Source organism: Misgurnus anguillicaudatus, chromosome 9 (genome assembly GCF_027580225.2).
Source record: "Misgurnus anguillicaudatus chromosome 9, ASM2758022v2, whole genome shotgun sequence".
NCBI lineage: Eukaryota > Metazoa > Chordata > Actinopteri > Cypriniformes > Cobitidae > Misgurnus > Misgurnus anguillicaudatus.
Window position 1 is genome coordinate 23,201 of NC_073345.2, and position 22,308 is coordinate 45,508.

The 22,308-nt window shown below is 37.1% G+C and overlaps 1 long non-coding RNA gene across 1 annotated transcript; it reads left to right on the top strand.

Moving 5' to 3' along the window:
* Positions 1–230: 230 nt before the first annotated feature.
* LOC129455739 (uncharacterized) lies at positions 231–1,753 on the top strand. The gene is made up of 3 exons (XR_012371293.1): positions 231–272; positions 669–717; positions 1,581–1,753. It is a non-coding gene; the product is annotated as an uncharacterized lncRNA (long non-coding RNA).
* The last annotated feature ends 20,555 nt before the right edge of the window (positions 1,754–22,308 follow it).

Sequence of the window (22,308 nt, forward strand, 5' to 3'; positions counted from 1 at the left end):
ATATAGTAGCGGAAGTCCCGCCCCTATAAGGCTGTCATGGGCGGCATTGGCCAGAACACTGGCGTTGTTCAATAAAAGCTTCAGAAACCGGAAGAGGGAGGAGTTTCCCATAGCGTCAGCGGACGCAATGTCTCGTTCCCGTCTCTCAGGGAACCGAGGTTACGATAGTAACCGAGACGATTTGAATAATGCATCTGACGTGTGGGATGACGTCACGACGCACGTATTTTGATTTTTACAAGTTGTTCAAGACAGACGGATTCAGTCCCAAGGTACGTTAAAATATCTTAAAATTAATATATTTGATTATCGTTTGACCATTCTGAAGTTTATCAGTAGACTATCATATTTCGAATGCGAAATGTTGTCAATAACGCGGTGTCTAACTCGCTATTAGTGATAAGCTGCTGTGTAGCTTAGCTTAGCTTATAGCTAATGTTAAAGGTTTGAAAGATAGCACTGTTAGCCTGTTAAATCGAATTAGTACACCCGATTGTTTTGTTAAATATATGTATTGGTGTGTATGTATATGTTAATGAAAAAAGGTAGCGTCAGAAAATCTGTTTTTTTAATGTAGCGTGAAAGTTAACCATTTATTGACTGTTTAGAGGTTGTAAGGCTTTTACCTCACTGTATTTAGTATTAATGATGCTGCATTCTTTCCTCAGAAGCTAAAGTTTTTCAAAGACATTTGTAGGGAGGACTTTGCAGCTAATGGTAAGTCATTTTAAACTCTTAAGATATAATAATTCATTTGTAGTAGTAAATCAAGCTTCAGTTTAGATAACGTTATATACATTATTGAGGCGGTTTCCCGGACAGGGATTAGACTAGTCCTAGACTAAAATAAATGTAAGAGCTGTCCAAACTGAAAACAACTTGCACTGACATATCTTAAAATACACCAGTGTCCTTTGTTTTGCCTCAAAATGCACACAGTTAATGTTTTTATTAAGGCATGTTTTTTGAAACTAGTTATATTTCTTAATTAAACTAAGGCCTAGTCCTGTTTTAAGCTAATCCCTTTACAGGAAACCACCCAATTGTGTGCTTGTTGCATTTTCTTTCTGACAAGTTTTACATTTAAATTTAATACAATAAAATCTTTCTTTAGGAGCTAAAGTATTTTATGTAAGGAGGATTTTGCAGCCCATATAGGCAAGTCATTATAATGAAAACTTTTAGGGGTGGTTTCCCGGACAGGGATTAGCTTTATCCAGGACTAGACCTTAGTTTAATTAGGATAGTTTTAACAAACATGCCTTACTAAAAACATTACTTATGTGCATTACGATGTAAAACAATGGGCACTGATGTATTTTAAGATATGTCAGAGCAAGTTGTTTTCAGTTTGGACAGCTCTTACATTTATTTTAGTCTAGGACTAGTCTAATTCCTGTCTGGGAAACCGCCCCTTAATATATATGATGACATTTTAGTCAAGCTCTAGTTTAGGTAAAAATATATCTGCTATACAATCTCTGCCAGTAAACTATAGATTTAATACAGTAAGTCTTAAATAAATGTAATGTTTTAATATTAAACACTTTTTAATTGAGCTTATTGTCTATCTTTTTCAGATTTCCTTAGGCTGAACCAAAACCTGCCAGACTAAAGTTGATTTGGGAGAGAAAGACGTTGTAAACTTAATCATCTTGACATTCTTCAATGAGTAATTGTTCAATTTTTAGGCAAATACTGTACACTTTGAATGCTGTGAATAAAACTATATTTTAAATATATTTAAAATGAATTGTTTTTGACTGTTTTAATCAGCTTTTATTTATTTGGAAAACATTATTTTGGTTATGTTACCAGCAAGTAATCTATTCCCAAAATAGCACTCTTTAAGTTAACTAATTATTAACGCACTTGAAGTATACTCATTACTAATCTAGCTGCAGGTATGTAAAAGTATACAAAATGTAATGTACTTGGCATATTCATTTTTCAGCAGGGCAGTTTTTAGAATTTTGGATTGGCCAAAAATATATAGAATATGCAAACAGTCTATTTAAGGTATACTGATTGTATGTTTGCAAGACACTCATAATACATTTGTAATGTACTCCTAACATAAATAAAACACACTCTAAATACACTTATCAAGCATGAATTTAGCACAAAAACAGTCATGTACTTAAATTGTACTAAATACACTTAAAGTTGTTCCACTTTAGCACACAAAAGTACACTAAATACACTTAAAGTTGTACTTTGTTACAATTAATATACAACTAAAATATATTAAGTACAAAATTAATTGTTCCAAAATAGCACTCTTTAAATAAACTAATCAACAGCACACTTTAGGTATACTGGTCATTAGTGTGACTGCAAGTATACTTAAGTATATCAAAATTAAATATATTTAGCATACTATTTTTTCACCAGGGTTCTAAGCCGTTTAAAGTGATTTCCAGCTCAGAAAAGCAGTTTAGAGTGAAAAATCAACGTTTCAGGCTGAAATGTGACTTTTCATGCAAAAGTGCCCAACTCTGCTTAAAATGCTTACAGGAGCATTCTAAGCCGTTTAAAGTGATTTCCAGCTCAGAAAAGCAGTTAGAGGCAAAAATCAACGTTTCAGGCTGAAATATGACTTTTCATGCAAAAGTGCACAACTCTGCTTAAAATGCTTACAGGAGCATTCTAAGCCGTTTAAAGTGATTTCCAGCTCAGAAAAGCAGTTTAGAGGCAAAAATCAACGTTTCAGGCTGAAATATGACTTTTCATGCAAAAGTGCACAACTCTGCTTAAAATGCTTACAGGAGCATTCTAACGATGAAACAAGCCGTTTAAAGTGATTTCCAGCTCAGAAAAGCAGTTTAGAGTGAAAAATCAACGTTTCAGGCTGAAATGTGACTTTTCATGCAAAAGTGCACAACTCTGCTTAAAATGCTTACAGGAGCATTCTAACGATGAAACAAGCCGTTTAAAGTGATTTCCAGCTCAGAAAAGCAGTTTAGAGTGAAAAATCAACGTTTCAGGCTGAAATGTCACTTTTAATGCAAAAGTGCACAACTCTGCTTAAAATGCTTACAGGAGCATTCTAACGATGAAACAATCCGTTTAAAGTGATTTCCAGCTCAGAAAAGCAGTTTAGAGTGAAAAATCAACGTTTCAGGCTGAAATGTGACTTTTCATGCAAAAGTGCCCAACTCTGCTTAAAATGCTTACAGGAGCATTCTAACGATGAAACAAGCCGTTTAAAGTGATTTCCAGCTCAGAAAAGCAGTTTAGAGTGAAAAATCAACGTTTCAAGCTGAAATGTGACTTTTCATGCAAAAGTGCCCAACTCTGCTTAAAATGCTTACAGGAGCATTCTAACGATGAAACAAGCCGTTTAAAGTGATTTCCAGCTCAGAAAAGCAGTTTAGAGTGAAAAATCAACGTTTCAGGCTGAAATGTGACTTTTCATGCAAAAGTGCCCAACTCTGCTTAAAATGCTTACAGGAGCATTCTAACGATGAAACAAGCCGTTTAAAGTGATTTCCAGCTCAGAAAAGCAGTTTAGAGTGAAAAATCAACGTTTCAGGCTGAAATGTGACTTTTCATGCAAAAGTGCCCAACTCTGCTTAAAATGCTTACAGGAGCATTCTAACGATGAAACAAGCCGTTTAAAGTGATTTCCAGCTCAGAAAAGCAGTTTAGAGTGAAAAATCAACGTTTCAGGCTGAAATGTCACTTTTCATGCAAAAGTGCACAACTCTGCTTAAAATGCTTACAGGAGCATTCTAAAGACCTTTACACACCGGGACGTTTTTCGTGCGCGTTTATCGTCGACGTTTAACGTCTCGTGACTCAAGAACGAGCGCCAATGTGAGTGCGCACACCCACGCGAAAAGCGCGACGCGCAAAAGCGTCATTTTCAGAAAAACGCCTCGGACGCGTTTTTTTGGTTTGACGCGGCGCGTTAAAAGTTGGCCGACCAATGAGATTGGCGCTTTTGTTCACGTGCCTGGCGCTGCTGAAGTTCCAGTAAAACGCGACTTGGCGGCGCTCAAGCACAAAATGGTCTTGCGGAGCACGTGGAACAGGTAAACACAAAGAAGATGCATCGAGGCTGTGGAGGTTTATGAAGGTGTCGGAGTTCCTCACATCATCGACTGAATTTCGAAGGTAACGTGATATATATTAGAACATTACAAAACATAGCTGTGTGGGCTATATGATTAGATTAAACTTTATTGTCATTACACAAGTACAAGGCAACGGAATGCAGTTTAGGTCTAACCAGAAGTGCAAAAGCAGTATAAAAAGTGCAGGATATCAATAATAATTGCATATAGGTGCAGGATTATGTAATACGATGTAACAACTTACTGTGGGTGGTACTATGAACATAATACTATGAACATAATCTACAGAAATGTACAAATGGATGTGTACATAATAAAGTAAACAGAACAGTAGTGAAATTAATATTTAAGTAGTGCATGAATGAATTTGGATTGTAACTAGTCAGTTAAGAGTGCAATGGCTTAAGTTATTGTGAATAGTTATTCTAATATTCAGTACACAGGGGTGCAAACGCTGCAATTCAAGTAGTCCAGCAGTGCAAATGAACAGGGAGTATGAAATAGACAGTCCAGTAGTGTATTGAACAGACCAGTAGTGCAAATCTACATTATAACTGTGCAAGTAATACAAAATTATTATTGGTGCATTACGATATGTAATGCACTGACATTGAACACTTCATACCATGTCATGTTCCCTTCATACCATCACATGTTTTGTTGTTTGCACCATAGTATTTCATTGTTTGTAACTGGAACCTGTTGTACACAAAAGTGGACAATTACACTGCTTCATGTTCAAAGAAAAATATTTGGTTATTATATTCATTGCTTCTTCCTAACCCCAAATAGCTTGGAGAAATCTAAAATGCAAGCCAAACCAAAGGTGGGGTTTTATGAGGTTAATTTGTGTTCTGTGTTTAGGTAACATCTGCTGCATTTGTTCAGCCAGATAAAATACCATGAATCTAAATTACATTTGTAATCAAATATTGACCTCATGGATATCGTGGCATGGCCCTCAGTGTGAAAGATTGTTTCTGATGAAAACTAAATTTATCTTTACAGTGTTCACAGCAATATTTCTGCTAAAATGATGTGAGCAAAAGTGAGGAGGCCCCAGCAAGCACGTCTTCAGGATCATCCAGCACCAGCCGTGACAAGGTCCAATCTAAACAAAAGAAAACAGTCCGACACGAACCTCTGGAGATGTACCTCTTATCAAAAGATGCTAAAGGGAAAAAATTGAAAGCGAAGCACAGAAGAGAGAAAGAAGAGCACAGAAGTAGCGCTCTGCCAGTTTTGGGTCACACCTATAGATGTTTATTATATACCATTTATATTGAGTTATTTTTTTAATGTTTATACATTCAAGAAATACAGTTGAACATGTACATTTCATAGATATGTTTATTTGCACTACAGTTCACTTAGACTTCTATCATTGTGACTTATTTGCTCTACAGCTCTGCCAGTTCTTGTTCACACAAATTAATGTTTCTTATATACCATTTTACTTATGTATTTTAAGTGTTTATACGTTTAAGAAATACATTTGAAAATGTCTAATTTCTAAATGTTGATTTGCACTACCATTCAGTTGCACTACATTCATTGTGACTTTTCTGGAGTGGACCAACATTTCTGAATCCTGTTTTATTTGTTTTTACTGTCATGTCTCTGATTGTTATTGCAAACTGCAGTTCGTTCACAAAAATAAATGTTTGATAAAAAAAAAAGAATTGTAAATAACGTGACATTTTGGCACTATGCATATATTTGTACATCAGTATTGTTGACCTCTTATTGTAATAACTACATACCCAATTATTGCATCATTATATTTATAGGCAACACTTACCAATTTGCAGGAGTAATAACATTTTTGGGCACAACAAAAATGGTGGTTCCTTGTTCTACCCACCCACCCTCTATAAAACGAGTATATTGGTAAAAATGATCTTAAATCTTTAGCCAAATCACAAAATACAATACATTTGGCAGGAAATTTGAGAAAATTGTTAACAGAGAAAGTGCTTGTAAAAGATTTGTTAAAAGTACACACATCGGATCACCCATTACCTTGTATTTTGTGAAAGAGTTTTGATTTTGATATAACGAGTTCTATCAAAAATAGTTACTTTTATGTGGAGATGCTGATATATTAACTGATGATAAAAGAATCGAATCAAATAGATTTCATTTAAAAATGTATTCAAGTTCACGGAGATATTGTTTGTACAAAGATTATATATTTATTCAAGAGCCATGTTTGTTTGTTTGCCCGTTAACCAAAAATCGTATATGAATGGTTATTGACTACACGCGAGTGGCTCTCTTCTTCTGTGTGACAAGTGAGTGTCAGAACAGACGCATAACGTCTCGCAGCGCCGCCCCGTGTACCGGCATATATCTGTTTTGTATTAGGCGCCATCTAATGTCCAGGGAGTGAAATTGCACCTCACTCGGCTCAGCGCCAGTAAAATTCGTTTGGGTGTGAAAGCAGAAAAACGTGACGTTAAACGTCGACGATAAACGCGCACGAAAAACGTCCCGGTGTGTAAAGACCTTAACGATGAAACAAGCCGTTTAAAGTGATTTCCAGCTCAGAAAAGCAGTTTAGAGTGAAAAATCAACGTTTCAGGCTGAAATGTGACTTTTCATGCAAAAGTGCACAACTCTGCTTAAAATGCTTACAGGAGCATTCTAACGATGAAACAAGCCGTTTAAAGTGATTTCCAGCTCAGAAAAGCAGTTTAGAGTGAAAAATCAACGTTTCAGGCTGAAATGTCACTTTTCATGCAAAAGTGCACAACTCTGCTTAAAATGCTTACAGGAGCATTCTAACGATGAAACAAGCCGTTTAAAGTGATTTCCAGCTCAGAAAAGCAGTTTAGAGTGAAAAATCAACGTTTCAGGCTGAAATGTCACTTTTCATGCAAAAGTGCCCAACTCTGCTTAAAATGCTTACAGGAGCATTCTAACGATGAAACAAGCCGTTTAAAGTGATTTCCAGCTCAGAAAAGCAGTTTAGAGTGAAAAATCAACGTTTCAGGCTGAAATGTGACTTTTCATGCAAAAGTGCACAACTCTGCTTAAAATGCTTACAGGAGCATTCTAACGATGAAACAAGCCGTTTAAAGTGATTTCCAGCTCAGAAAAGCAGTTTAGAGTGAAAAATCAACGTTTCAGGCTGAAATGTCACTTTTCATGCAAAAGTGCCCAACTCTGCTTAAAATGCTTACAGGAGCATTCTAACGATGAAACAAGCCGTTTAAAGTGATTTCCAGCTCAGAAAAGCAGTTTAGAGTGAAAAATCAACGTTTCAGGCTGAAATGTCACTTTTCATGCAAAAGTGCCCAACTCTGCTTAAAATGCTTACAGGAGCATTCTAACGATGAAACAAGCCGTTTAAAGTGATTTCCAGCTCAGAAAAGCAGTTTAGAGTGAAAAATCAACGTTTCAGGCTGAAATGTCACTTTTCATGCAAAAGTGCACAACTCTGCTTAAAATGCTTACAGGAGCATTCCAACGATGAAACAAGCCGTTTAAAGTGATTTCCAGCTCAGAAAAGCAGTTTAGAGTGAAAAATCAACGTTTCAGGCTGAAATGTGACTTTCATGCAAAAGTGCACAACTCTGCTTAAAATGCTTACAGGAGCATTCTAACGATGAAACAAGCCGTTTAAAGTGATTTCCAGCTCAGAAAAGCAGTTTAGAGTGAAAAATCAACGTTTCAGGCTGAAATGTCACTTTTAATGCAAAAGTGCACAACTCTGCTTAAAATGCTTACAGGAGCATTCTAACGATGAAACAAGCCCTTTAAAGTGATTTCCAGCTCAGAAAAGCAGTATAGAGTGAAAAATCAACGTTTCAGGCTGAAATGTCACTTTTCATGCAAAAGTGCACAACTCTGCTTAAAATGCTTACAGGAGCATTCTAACGATGAAACAAGTCGTTTAAAGTGATTTCCAGCTCAGAAAAGCAGTTTAGAGTGAAAAATCAACGTTTCAGGCTGAAATGTCACTTTTTATGCAAAAGTGCCCAACTCTGCTTAAAATGCTTACAGGAGCATTCTAACGATGAAACAAGCCGTTTAAAGTGATTTCCAGCTCAGAAAAGCAGTTTAGAGTGAAAAATCAACGTTTCAGGCTGAAATGTCACTTTTCATGCAAAAGTGCCCAACTCTGCTTAAAATGCTTACAGGAGCATTCTAACGATGAAACAAGACGTTTAAAGTGATTTCCAGCTCAGAAAAGCAGTTTAGAGTGAAAAATCAACGTTTCAGGCTGAAATGTCACTTTTCATGCAAAAGTGCCCAACTCTGCTTAAAATGCTTACAGGAGCATTCTAACGATGAAACAAGACGTTTAAAGTGATTTCCAGCTCAGAAAAGCAGTTTAGAGTGAAAAATCAACGTTTCAGGCTGAAATGTCACTTTTCATGCAAAAGTGCCCAACTCTGCTTAAAATGCTTACAGGAGCATTCTTTAAACGGCTTTCAACAAGCCGTTTAAAGTGATTTCCAGCTCAGAAAAGCAGTTTAGAGTGAAAAATCAACGTTTCAGGCTGAAATGTGACTTTTCATGCAAAAGTGCACAACTCTGCTTAAAATGCTTACAGGAGCATTCTAACGATGAAACAAGCCGTTTAAAGTGATTTCCAGCTCAGAAAAGCAGTTTAGAGTAAAAAAATCAACGTTTCAGGCTGAAATGTCACTTTTCATGCAAAAGTGCACAAATCTGCTTAAAATGCTTACAGGAGCATTCTAACGATGAAACAAGCCGTTTAAAGTCTTTCCAGCTCAGAAAAGCAGTTTAGAGTGAAAAATCAACGTTTCAGGCTGAAATGTCACTTTTCATGCAAAAGTGCACAACTCTGCTTAAAATGCTTACAGGAGCATTCTAACGATGAAACAAGCCGTTTAAAGTGATTTCCAGCTCAGAAAAGCAGTTTAGAGTGAAAAATCAACGTTTCAGGCTGAAATGTGACTTTTCATGCAAAAGTGCCCAACTCTGCTTAAAATGCTTACAGGAGCATTCTAACGATGAAACAAGCCGTTTAAAGTGATTTCCAGCTCAGAAAAGCAGTTTAGAGTGAAAAATCAACGTTTCAGGCTGAAATGTCACTTTTCATGCAAAAGTGCACAACTCTGCTTAAAATGCTTACAGGAGCATTCCAACGATGAAACAAGCCGTTTAAAGTGATTTCCAGCTCAGAAAAGCAGTTTAGAGTGAAAAATCAACGTTTCAGGCTGAAATGTCACTTTTCATGCAAAAGTGCACAACTCTGCTTAAAATGCTTACAGGAGCATTCTAACGATGAAACAAGCCGTTTAAAGTGATTTTCAGCTCAGAAAAGCAGTTTAGAGTGAAAAATCAACGTTTCAGGCTGAAATGTCACTTTTCATGCAAAAGTGCACAACTCTGCTTAAAATGCTTACAGGAGCATTCTAAAGACCTTTACACACCGGGACGTTTTTCGTGCGCGTTTATCGTCGACGTTTAACGTCTCGTGACTCAAGAACGAGCGCCAATGTGAGTGCGCACACCCACGCGAAAAGCGCGACGCGCAAAAGCGTCATTTTCAGAAAAACGCCTCGGACGCGTTTTTTTGGTTTGACGCGGCGCGTTAAAAGTTGGCCGACCAATGAGATTGGCGCTTTTGTTCACGTGCCTGGCGCTGCTGAAGTTCCAGTAAAACGCGACTTGGCGGCGCTCAAGCACAAAATGGTCTTGCGGAGCACGTGGAACAGGTAAACACAAAGAAGATGCATCGAGGCTGTGGAGGTTTATGAAGGTGTCGGAGTTCCTCACATCATCGACTGAATTTCGAAGGTAACGTGATATATATTAGAACATTACAAAACATAGCTGTGTGGGCTATATGATTAGATTAAACTTTATTGTCATTACACAAGTACAAGGCAACGGAATGCAGTTTAGGTCTAACCAGAAGTGCAAAAGCAGTATAAAAAGTGCAGGATATCAATAATAATTGCATATAGGTGCAGGATTATGTAATACGATGTAACAACTTACTGTGGGTGGTACTATGAACATAATACTATGAACATAATCTACAGAAATGTACAAATGGATGTGTACATAATAAAGTAAACAGAACAGTAGTGAAATTAATATTTAAGTAGTGCATGAATGAATTTGGATTGTAACTAGTCAGTTAAGAGTGCAATGGCTTAAGTTATTGTGAATAGTTATTCTAATATTCAGTACACAGGGGTGCAAACGCTGCAATTCAAGTAGTCCAGCAGTGCAAATGAACAGGGAGTATGAAATAGACAGTCCAGTAGTGTATTGAACAGACCAGTAGTGCAAATCTACATTATAACTGTGCAAGTAATACAAAATTATTATTGGTGCATTACGATATGTAATGCACTGACATTGAACACTTCATACCATGCCATGTTCCCTTCATACCATCACATGTTTTGTTGTTTGGACCATAGTATTTCATTGTTTGTAACTGGAACCTGTTGTACACAAAAGTGGACAATTACACTGCTTCATGTTCAAAGAAAAATATTTGGTTATTATATTCATTGCTTTTTCCTAACCCCAAATAGCTTGGAGAAATCTAAAACGCAAGCCAAACCAAAGGTGGGGTTTTATGAGGTTAATTTGTGTTCTGTGTTTAGGTAACATCTGCTGCATTTGTTCAGCCAGATAAAATACCATGAATCTAAATTACATTTGTAATCAAATATTGACCTCATGGATATCGTGGCATGGCCCTCAGTGTGAAAGATTGTTTCTGATGAAAACTAAATTTATCTTTACAGTGTTCACAGCAATATTTCTGCTAAAATGATGTGAGCAAAAGTGAGGAGGCCCCAGCAAGCACGTCTTCAGGATCATCCAGCACCAGCCGTGACAAGGTCCAATATAAACAAAAGAAAACAGTCCGACACGAACCTCTGGAGATGTACCTCTTATCAAAAGATGCTAAAGGGAAAAAATTGAAAGCGAAGCACAGAAGAGAGAAAGAAGAGCACAGAAGTAGCGCTCTGCCAGTTTTGGGTCACACCTATAGATGTTTATTATATACCATTTATATTGAGTTATTTTTTTAATGTTTATACATTCAAGAAATACAGTTGAACATGTACATTTCATAGATATGTTTATTTGCACTACAGTTCACTTAGACTTCTATCATTGTGACTTATTTGCTCTACAGCTCTGCCAGTTCTTGTTCACACAAATTAATGTTTCTTATATACCATTTTACTTATGTATTTTAAGTGTTTATACGTTTAAGAAATACATTTGAAAATGTCTAATTTCTAAATGTTGATTTGCACTACCATTCAGTTGCACTACATTCATTGTGACTTTTCTGGAGTGGACCAACATTTCTGAATCCTGTTTTATTTGTTTTTACTGTCATGTCTCTGATTGTTATTGCAAACTGCAGTTCGTTCACAAAAATAAATGTTTGATAAAAAAAAAAGAATTGTAAATAACGTGACATTTTGGCACTATGCATATATTTGTACATCAGTATTGTTGACCTCTTATTGTAATAACTACATACCCAATTATTGCATCATTATATTTATAGGCAACACTTACCAATTTGCAGGAGTAATAACATTTTTGGGCACAACAAAAATGGTGGTTCCTTGTTCTACCCACCCACCCTCTATAAAACGAGTATATTGGTAAAAATGATCTTAAATCTTTAGCCAAATCACAAAATACAATACATTTGGCAGGAAATTTGAGAAAATTGTTAACAGAGAAAGTGCTTGTAAAAGATTTGTTAAAAGTACACACATCGGATCACCCATTACCTTGTATTTTGTGAAAGAGTTTTGATTTTGATATAACGAGTTCTATCAAAAATAGTTACTTTTATGTGGAGATGCTGATATATTAACTGATGATAAAAGAATCGAATCAAATAGATTTCATTTAAAAATGTATTCAAGTTCACGGAGATATTGTTTGTACAAAGATTATATATTTATTCAAGAGCCATGTTTGTTTGTTTGCCCGTTAACCAAAAATCGTATATGAATGGTTATTGACTACACGCGAGTGGCTCTCTTCTTCTGTGTGACAAGTGAGTGTCAGAACAGACGCATAACGTCTCGCAGCGCCGCCCCGTGTACCGGCATATATCTGTTTTGTATTAGGCGCCATCTAATGTCCAGGGAGTGAAATTGCACCTCACTCGGCTCAGCGCCAGTAAAATTCGTTTGGGTGTGAAAGCAGAAAAACGTGACGTTAAACGTCGACGACAAACGCGCACGAAAAACGTCCCGGTGTGCAAAGACCTTAACGATGAAACAAGCCGTTTAAAGTGATTTCCAGCTCAGAAAAGCAGTTTAGAGTGAAAAATCAACGTTTCAGGCTGAAATGTGACTTTTCATGCAAAAGTGCACAACTCTGCTTAAAATGCTTACAGGAGCATTCTAACGATGAAACAAGCCGTTTAAAGTGATTTCCAGCTCAGAAAAGCAGTTTAGAGTGAAAAATCAACGTTTCAGGCTGAAATGTCACTTTTCATGCAAAAGTGCACAACTCTGCTTAAAATGCTTACAGGAGCATTCTAACGATGAAACAAGCCGTTTAAAGTGATTTCCAGCTCAGAAAAGCAGTTTAGAGTGAAAAATCAACGTTTCAGGCTGAAATGTCACTTTTCATGCAAAAGTGCCCAACTCTGCTTAAAATGCTTACAGGAGCATTCTAACGATGAAACAAGCCGTTTAAAGTGATTTCCAGCTCAGAAAAGCAGTTTAGAGTGAAAAATCAACGTTTCAGGCTGAAATGTGACTTTTCATGCAAAAGTGCACAACTCTGCTTAAAATGCTTACAGGAGCATTCTAACGATGAAACAAGCCGTTTAAAGTGATTTCCAGCTCAGAAAAGCAGTTTAGAGTGAAAAATCAACGTTTCAGGCTGAAATGTCACTTTTCATGCAAAAGTGCCCAACTCTGCTTAAAATGCTTACAGGAGCATTCTAACGATGAAACAAGCCGTTTAAAGTGATTTCCAGCTCAGAAAAGCAGTTTAGAGTGAAAAATCAACGTTTCAGGCTGAAATGTCACTTTTCATGCAAAAGTGCCCAACTCTGCTTAAAATGCTTACAGGAGCATTCTAACGATGAAACAAGCCGTTTAAAGTGATTTCCAGCTCAGAAAAGCAGTTTAGAGTGAAAAATCAACGTTTCAGGCTGAAATGTCACTTTTCATGCAAAAGTGCACAACTCTGCTTAAAATGCTTACAGGAGCATTCCAACGATGAAACAAGCCGTTTAAAGTGATTTCCAGCTCAGAAAAGCAGTTTAGAGTGAAAAATCAACGTTTCAGGCTGAAATGTGACTTTCATGCAAAAGTGCACAACTCTGCTTAAAATGCTTACAGGAGCATTCTAACGATGAAACAAGCCGTTTAAAGTGATTTCCAGCTCAGAAAAGCAGTTTAGAGTGAAAAATCAACGTTTCAGGCTGAAATGTCACTTTTAATGCAAAAGTGCACAACTCTGCTTAAAATGCTTACAGGAGCATTCTAACGATGAAACAAGCCCTTTAAAGTGATTTCCAGCTCAGAAAAGCAGTATAGAGTGAAAAATCAACGTTTCAGGCTGAAATGTCACTTTTCATGCAAAAGTGCACAACTCTGCTTAAAATGCTTACAGGAGCATTCTAACGATGAAACAAGTCGTTTAAAGTGATTTCCAGCTCAGAAAAGCAGTTTAGAGTGAAAAATCAACGTTTCAGGCTGAAATGTCACTTTTTATGCAAAAGTGCCCAACTCTGCTTAAAATGCTTACAGGAGCATTCTAACGATGAAACAAGCCGTTTAAAGTGATTTCCAGCTCAGAAAAGCAGTTTAGAGTGAAAAATCAACGTTTCAGGCTGAAATGTCACTTTTCATGCAAAAGTGCCCAACTCTGCTTAAAATGCTTACAGGAGCATTCTAACGATGAAACAAGACGTTTAAAGTGATTTCCAGCTCAGAAAAGCAGTTTAGAGTGAAAAATCAACGTTTCAGGCTGAAATGTCACTTTTCATGCAAAAGTGCCCAACTCTGCTTAAAATGCTTACAGGAGCATTCTAACGATGAAACAAGACGTTTAAAGTGATTTCCAGCTCAGAAAAGCAGTTTAGAGTGAAAAATCAACGTTTCAGGCTGAAATGTCACTTTTCATGCAAAAGTGCCCAACTCTGCTTAAAATGCTTACAGGAGCATTCTTTAAACGGCTTTCAACAAGCCGTTTAAAGTGATTTCCAGCTCAGAAAAGCAGTTTAGAGTGAAAAATCAACGTTTCAGGCTGAAATGTGACTTTTCATGCAAAAGTGCACAACTCTGCTTAAAATGCTTACAGGAGCATTCTAACGATGAAACAAGCCGTTTAAAGTGATTTCCAGCTCAGAAAAGCAGTTTAGAGTAAAAAAATCAACGTTTCAGGCTGAAATGTCACTTTTCATGCAAAAGTGCACAAATCTGCTTAAAATGCTTACAGGAGCATTCTAACGATGAAACAAGCCGTTTAAAGTCTTTCCAGCTCAGAAAAGCAGTTTAGAGTGAAAAATCAACGTTTCAGGCTGAAATGTCACTTTTCATGCAAAAGTGCACAACTCTGCTTAAAATGCTTACAGGAGCATTCTAACGATGAAACAAGCCGTTTAAAGTGATTTCCAGCTCAGAAAAGCAGTTTAGAGTGAAAAATCAACGTTTCAGGCTGAAATGTGACTTTTCATGCAAAAGTGCCCAACTCTGCTTAAAATGCTTACAGGAGCATTCTAACGATGAAACAAGCCGTTTAAAGTGATTTCCAGCTCAGAAAAGCAGTTTAGAGTGAAAAATCAACGTTTCAGGCTGAAATGTCACTTTTCATGCAAAAGTGCACAACTCTGCTTAAAATGCTTACAGGAGCATTCCAACGATGAAACAAGCCGTTTAAAGTGATTTCCAGCTCAGAAAAGCAGTTTAGAGTGAAAAATCAACGTTTCAGGCTGAAATGTGACTTTCATGCAAAAGTGCACAACTCTGCTTAAAATGCTTACAGGAGCATTCTAACGATGAAACAAGCCGTTTAAAGTGATTTCCAGCTCAGAAAAGCAGTTTAGAGTGAAAAATCAACGTTTCAGGCTGAAATGTCACTTTTAATGCAAAAGTGCACAACTCTGCTTAAAATGCTTACAGGAGCATTCTAACGATGAAACAAGCCCTTTAAAGTGATTTCCAGCTCAGAAAAGCAGTATAGAGTGAAAAATCAACGTTTCAGGCTGAAATGTCACTTTTCATGCAAAAGTGCACAACTCTGCTTAAAATGCTTACAGGAGCATTCTAACGATGAAACAAGCCGTTTAAAGTGATTTCCAGCTCAGAAAAGCAGTTTAGAGTGAAAAATCAACGTTTCAGGCTGAAATGTCACTTTTTATGCAAAAGTGCCCAACTCTGCTTAAAATGCTTACAGGAGCATTCTTTAAACGGCTTTCAACAAGCCGTTTAAAGTGATTTCCAGCTCAGAAAAGCAGTTTAGAGTGAAAAATCAACGTTTCAGGCTGAAATGTGACTTTTCATGCAAAAGTGCACAACTCTGCTTAAAATGCTTACAGGAGCATTCTAACGATGAAACAAGCCGTTTAAAGTGATTTCCAGCTCAGAAAAGCAGTTTAGAGTAAAAAAATCAACGTTTCAGGCTGAAATGTCACTTTTCATGCAAAAGTGCACAACTCTGCTTAAAATGCTTACAGGAGCATTCTAACGATGAAACAAGCCGTTTAAAGTGATTTCCAGCTCAGAAAAGCAGTTTAGAGTGAAAAATCAACGTTTCAGGCTGAAATGTCACTTTTCATGCAAAAGTGCACAACTCTGCTTAAAATGCTTACAGGAGCATTCTAACGATGAAACAAGCCGTTTAAAGTGATTTCCAGCTCAGAAAAGCAGTTTAGAGTGAAAAATCAACGTTTCAGGCTGAAATGTCTCTTTTCATGCAAAAGTGCACAACTCTGCTTAAAATGCTTACAGGAGCATTCTAACGATGAAACAAGCCGTTTAAAGTGATTTTCAGCTCAGAAAAGCAGTTTAGAGTGAAAAATCAACGTTTCAGGCTGAAATGTGACTTTTCATGCAAAAGTGCCCAACTCTGCTTAAAATGCTTACAGGAGCATTCTAACGGTGAAACAAGCCGTTTAAAGTGATTTCCAGCTCAGAAAAGCAGTTTAGAGTAAAAAAAATCAACGTTTCAGGCTGAAATGTCACTTTTCATGCAAAAGTGCCCAACTCTGCTTAAAATGCTTACAGGAGCATTCTAACGATGAAACAAGCCGTTTAAAGTGATTTCCAGCTCAGAAAAGCTGTTTTGAGTGAAAAATCAACGTTTCAGGCTGAAATGTCACTTTTCATGCAAAAGTGCCCAACTTTGCTTAAAATGCTTACAGGAGCATTCTAACGATGAAACAAGCCGTTTAAAGTGATTTCCAGCTCAGAAAAGCTGTTTTGAGTGAAAAATCAACGTTTCAGGCTGAAATGTCACTTTTCATGCAAAAGTGCACAACTCTGATTAAAATGCTTACAGGAGCATTCTAACGATGAAACAAGCCGTTTAAAGTGATTTCCAGCTCAGAAAAGCAGTTTAGAGTGAAAAATCAACGTTTCAGGCTGAAATGTCACTTTTCATGCAAAAGTGCCCAACTCTGCTTAAAATGCTTACAGGAGCATTCTAACGATGAAACAAGCCGTTTAAAGTGATTTCCAGCTCAGAAAAGCAGTTTAGAGTGAAAAATCAACGTTTCAGGCTGAAATGTCACTTTTCATGCAAAAGTGCACAACTCTGCTTAAAATGCTTACAGGAGCATTCTAACGATGAAACAAGCCGTTTAAAGTGATTTTCAGCTCAGAAAAGCAGTTTAGAGTGAAAAATCAACGTTTCAGGCTGAAATGTCACTTTTCATGCAAAAGTGCACAACTCTGCTTAAAATGCTTACAGGAGCATTCTAAAGACCTTTACACACCGGGACGTTTTTCGTGCGCGTTTATCGTCGACGTTTAACGTCTCGTGACTCAAGAACGAGCGCCAACGTGAGTGCGCACACCCACGCGAAAAGCGCGACGCGCAAAAGCGTCATTTTCAGAAAAACGCCTCGGACGCGTTTTTTTGGTTTGACGCGGCGCGTTAAAAGTTGGCCGACCAATGAGATTGGCGCTTTTGTTCACGTGCCTGGCGCTGCTGAAGTTCCAGTAAAACGCGACTTGGCGGCGCTCAAGCACAAAATGGTCTTGCGGAGCACGTGGAACAGTTGATGCAAAGAAGATGCATCGAGGCTGTGGAGGTTTATGAAGGTGTCGGAGTTCCTCACATCATCGACTGAATTTCGAAGGTAACGTGATATATATTAGAACATTACAAAACATAGCTGTGTGGGCTATATGATTAGATTAAACTTTATTGTCATTACACAAGTACAAGGCAACGGAATGCAGTTTAGGTCTAACCAGAAGTGCAAAAGCAGTATAAAAAGTGCAGGATATCAATAATAATTGCATATAGGTGCAGGATTATGTAATACGATGTAACAACTTACTGTGGGTGGTACTATGAACATAATACTATGAACATAATCTACAGAAATGTACAAATGGATGTGTACATAATAAAGTAAACAGAACAGTAGTGAAATTAATATTTAAGTAGTGCATGAATGAATTTGGATTGTAACTAGTCAGTTAAGAGTGCAATGGCTTAAGTTATTGTGAATAGTTATTCTAATATTCAGTACACAGGGGTGCAAACGCTGCAATTCAAGTAGTCCAGCAGTGCAAATGAACAGGGAGTATGAAATAGACAGTCCAGTAGTGTATTGAACAGACCAGTAGTGCAAATCTACATTATAACTGTGCAAGTAATACAAAATTATTATTGGTGCATTACGATATGTAATGCACTGACATTGAACACTTCATACCATGTCATGTTCCCTTCATACCATCACATGTTTTGTTGTTTGCACCATAGTATTTCATTGTTTGTAACTGGAACCTGTTGTACACAAAAGTGGACAATTACACTGCTTCATGTTCAAAGAAAAATATTTGGTTATTATATTCATTGCTTCTTCCTAACCCCAAATAGCTTGGAGAAATCTAAAATGCAAGCCAAACCAAAGGTGGGGTTTTATGAGGTTAATTTGTGTTCTGTGTTTAGGTAACATCTGCTGCATTTGTTCAGCCAGATAAAATACCATGAATCTAAATTACATTTGTAATCAAATATTGACCTCATGGATATCGTGGCATGGCCCTCAGTGTGAAAGATTGTTTCTGATGAAAACTAAATTTATCTTTACAGTGTTCACAGCAATATTTCTGCTAAAATGATGTGAGCAAAAGTGAGGAGGCCCCAGCAAGCACGTCTTCAGGATCATCCAGCACCAGCCGTGACAAGGTCCAATCTAAACAAAAGAAAACAGTCCGACACGAACCTCTGGAGATGTACCTCTTATCAAAAGATGCTAAAGGGAAAAAATTGAAAGCGAAGCACAGAAGAGAGAAAGAAGAGCACAGAAGTAGCGCTCTGCCAGTTTTGGGTCACACCTATAGATGTTTATTATATACCATTTATATTGAGTTATTTTTTTAATGTTTATACATTCAAGAAATACAGTTGAACATGTACATTTCATAGATATGTTTATTTGCACTACAGTTCACTTAGACTTCTATCATTGTGACTTATTTGCTCTACAGCTCTGCCAGTTCTTGTTCACACAAATTAATGTTTCTTATATACCATTTTACTTATGTATTTTAAGTGTTTATACGTTTAAGAAATACATTTGAAAATGTCTAATTTCTAAATGTTGATTTGCACTACCATTCAGTTGCACTACATTCATTGTGACTTTTCTGGAGTGGACCAACATTTCTGAATCCTGTTTTATTTGTTTTTACTGTCATGTCTCTGATTGTTATTGCAAACTGCAGTTCGTTCACAAAAATAAATGTTTGATAAAAAAAAAAGAATTGTAAATAACGTGACATTTTGGCACTATGCATATATTTGTACATCAGTATTGTTGACCTCTTATTGTAATAACTACATACCCAATTATTGCATCATTATATTTATAGGCAACACTTACCAATTTGCAGGAGTAATAACATTTTTGGGCACAACAAAAATGGTGGTTCCTTGTTCTACCCACCCACCCTCTATAAAACGAGTATATTGGTAAAAATGATCTTAAATCTTTAGCCAAATCACAAAATACAATACATTTGGCAGGAAATTTGAGAAAATTGTTAACAGAGAAAGTGCTTGTAAAAGATTTGTTAAAAGTACACACATCGGATCACCCATTACCTTGTATTTTGTGAAAGAGTTTTGATTTTGATATAACGAGTTCTATCAAAAATAGTTACTTTTATGTGGAGATGCTGATATATTAACTGATGATAAAAGAATCGAATCAAATAGATTTCATTTAAAAATGTATTCAAGTTCACGGAGATATTGTTTGTACAAAGATTATATATTTATTCAAGAGCCATGTTTGTTTGTTTGCCCGTTAACCAAAAATCGTATATGAATGGTTATTGACTACACGCGAGTGGCTCTCTTCTTCTGTGTGACAAGTGAGTGTCAGAACAGACGCATAACGTCTTGCAGCGCCGCCCCGTGTACCGGCATATATCTGTTTTGTATTAGGCGCCATCTAATGTCCAGGGAGTGAAATTGCACCTCACTCGGCTCAGCGCCAGTAAAATTCGTTTGGGTGTGAAAGCAGAAAAACGTGACGTTAAACGTCGACGATAAACGCGCACGAAAAACGTCCCGGTGTGTAAAGACCTTAACGATGAAACAAGCCGTTTAAAGTGATTTCCAGCTCAGAAAAGCAGTTTAGAGTGAAAAATCAACGTTTCAGGCTGAAATGTGACTTTTCATGCAAAAGTGCACAACTCTGCTTAAAATGCTTACAGGAGCATTCTAACGATGAAACAAGCCGTTTAAAGTGATTTCCAGCTCAGAAAAGCAGTTTAGAGTGAAAAATCAACGTTTCAGGCTGAAATGTGACTTTTCATGCAAAAGTGCACAACTCTGCTTAAAATGCTTACAGGAGCATTCTAACGATGAAACAAGCCGTTTAAAGTGATTTCCAGCTCAGAAAAGCAGTTTAGAGTGAAAAATCAACGTTTCAGGCTGAAATGTCACTTTTCATGCAAAAGTGCCCAACTCTGCTTAAAATGCTTACAGGAGCATTCTAACAATGAAACAAGCCGTTTAAAGTGATTTCCAGCTCAGAAAAGCAGTTTAGAGTGAAAAATCAACGTTTCAGGCTGAAATGTGACTTTTCATGCAAAAGTGCACAACTCTGCTTAAAATGCTTACAGGAGCATTCTAACGATGAAACAAGCCGTTTAAAGTGATTTCCAGCTCAGAAAAGCAGTTTAGAGTGAAAAATCAACGTTTCAGGCTGAAATGTCACTTTTCATGCAAAAGTGCCCAACTCTGCTTAAAATGCTTACAGGAGCATTCTAACGATGAAACAAGCCGTTTAAAGTGATTTCCAGCTCAGAAAAGCAGTTTAGAGTGAAAAATCAACGTTTCAGGCTGAAATGTCACTTTTCATGCAAAAGTGCCCAACTCTGCTTAAAATGCTTACAGGAGCATTCTAACGATGAAACAAGCCGTTTAAAGTGATTTCCAGCTCAGAAAAGCAGTTTAGAGTGAAAAATCAACGTTTCAGGCTGAAATGTGACTTTTCATGCAAAAGTGCCCAACTCTGCTTAAAATGCTTACAGGAGCATTCTAACGATGAAACAAGCCGTTTAAAGTGATTTCCAGCTCAGAAAAGCAGTTTAGAGTGAAAAATCAACGTTTCAGGCTGAAATGTGACTTTTCATGCAAAAGTGCACAACTCTGCTTAAAATGCTTACAGGAGCATTCCAACGATGAAACAAGCCGTTTAAAGTGATTTCCAGCTCAGAAAAGCAGTTTAGAGTGAAAAATCAACGTTTCAGGCTGAAATGTGACTTTCATGCAAAAGTGCACAACTCTGCTTAAAATGCTTACAGGAGCATTCTAACGATGAAACAAGCCGTTTAAAGTGATTTCCAGCTCAGAAAAGCAGTTTAGAGTGAAAAATCAACGTTTCAGGCTGAAATGTCACTTTTCATGCAAAAGTGCACAACTCTGCTTAAAATGCTTACAGGAGCATTCTAACGATGAAACAAGTCGTTTAAAGTGATTTCCAGCTCAGAAAAGCAGTTTAGAGTGAAAAATCAACGTTTCAGGCTGAAATGTCACTTTTTATGCAAAAGTGCCCAACTCTGCTTAAAATGCTTACAGGAGCATTCTAACGATGAAACAAGCCGTTTAAAGTGATTTCCAGCTCAGAAAAGCAGTTTAGAGTGAAAAATCAACGTTTCAGGCTGAAATGTCACTTTTCATGCAAAAGTGCCCAACTCTGCTTAAAATGCTTACAGGAGCATTCTAACGATGAAACAAGACGTTTAAAGTGATTTCCAGCTCAGAAAAGCAGTTTAGAGTGAAAAATCAACGTTTCAGGCTGAAATGTCACTTTTCATGCAAAAGTGCCCAACTCTGCTTAAAATGCTTACAGGAGCATTCTAACGATGAAACAAGACGTTTAAAGTGATTTCCAGCTCAGAAAAGCAGTTTAGAGTGAAAAATCAACGTTTCAGGCTGAAATGTCACTTTTCATGCAAAAGTGCCCAACTCTGCTTAAAATGCTTACAGGAGCATTCTAACGATGAAACAAGCCGTTTAAAGTGATTTCCAGCTCAGAAAAGCAGTTTAGAGTGAAAAATCAACGTTTCAGGCTGAAATGTGACTTTTCATGCAAAAGTGCCCAACTCTGCTTAAAATGCTTACAGGAGCATTCTAACGATGAAACAAGCCGTTTAAAGTGATTTCCAGCTCAGAAAAGCAGTTTAGAGTGAAAAATCAACGTTTCAGGCTGAAATGTCACTTTTCATGCAAAAGTGCACAACTCTGCTTAAAATGCTTACAGGAGCATTCTAACGATGAAACAAGCCGTTTAAAGTGATTTCCAGCTCAGAAAAGCAGTTTAGAGTAAAAAAATCAACGTTTCAGGCTGAAATGTCACTTTTCATGCAAAAGTGCACAAATCTGCTTAAAATGCTTACAGGAGCATTCTAACGATGAAACAAGCCGTTTAAAGTCTTTCCAGCTCAGAAAAGCAGTTTAGAGTGAAAAATCAACGTTTCAGGCTGAAATGTCACTTTTCATGCAAAAGTGCACAACTCTGCTTAAAATGCTTACAGGAGCA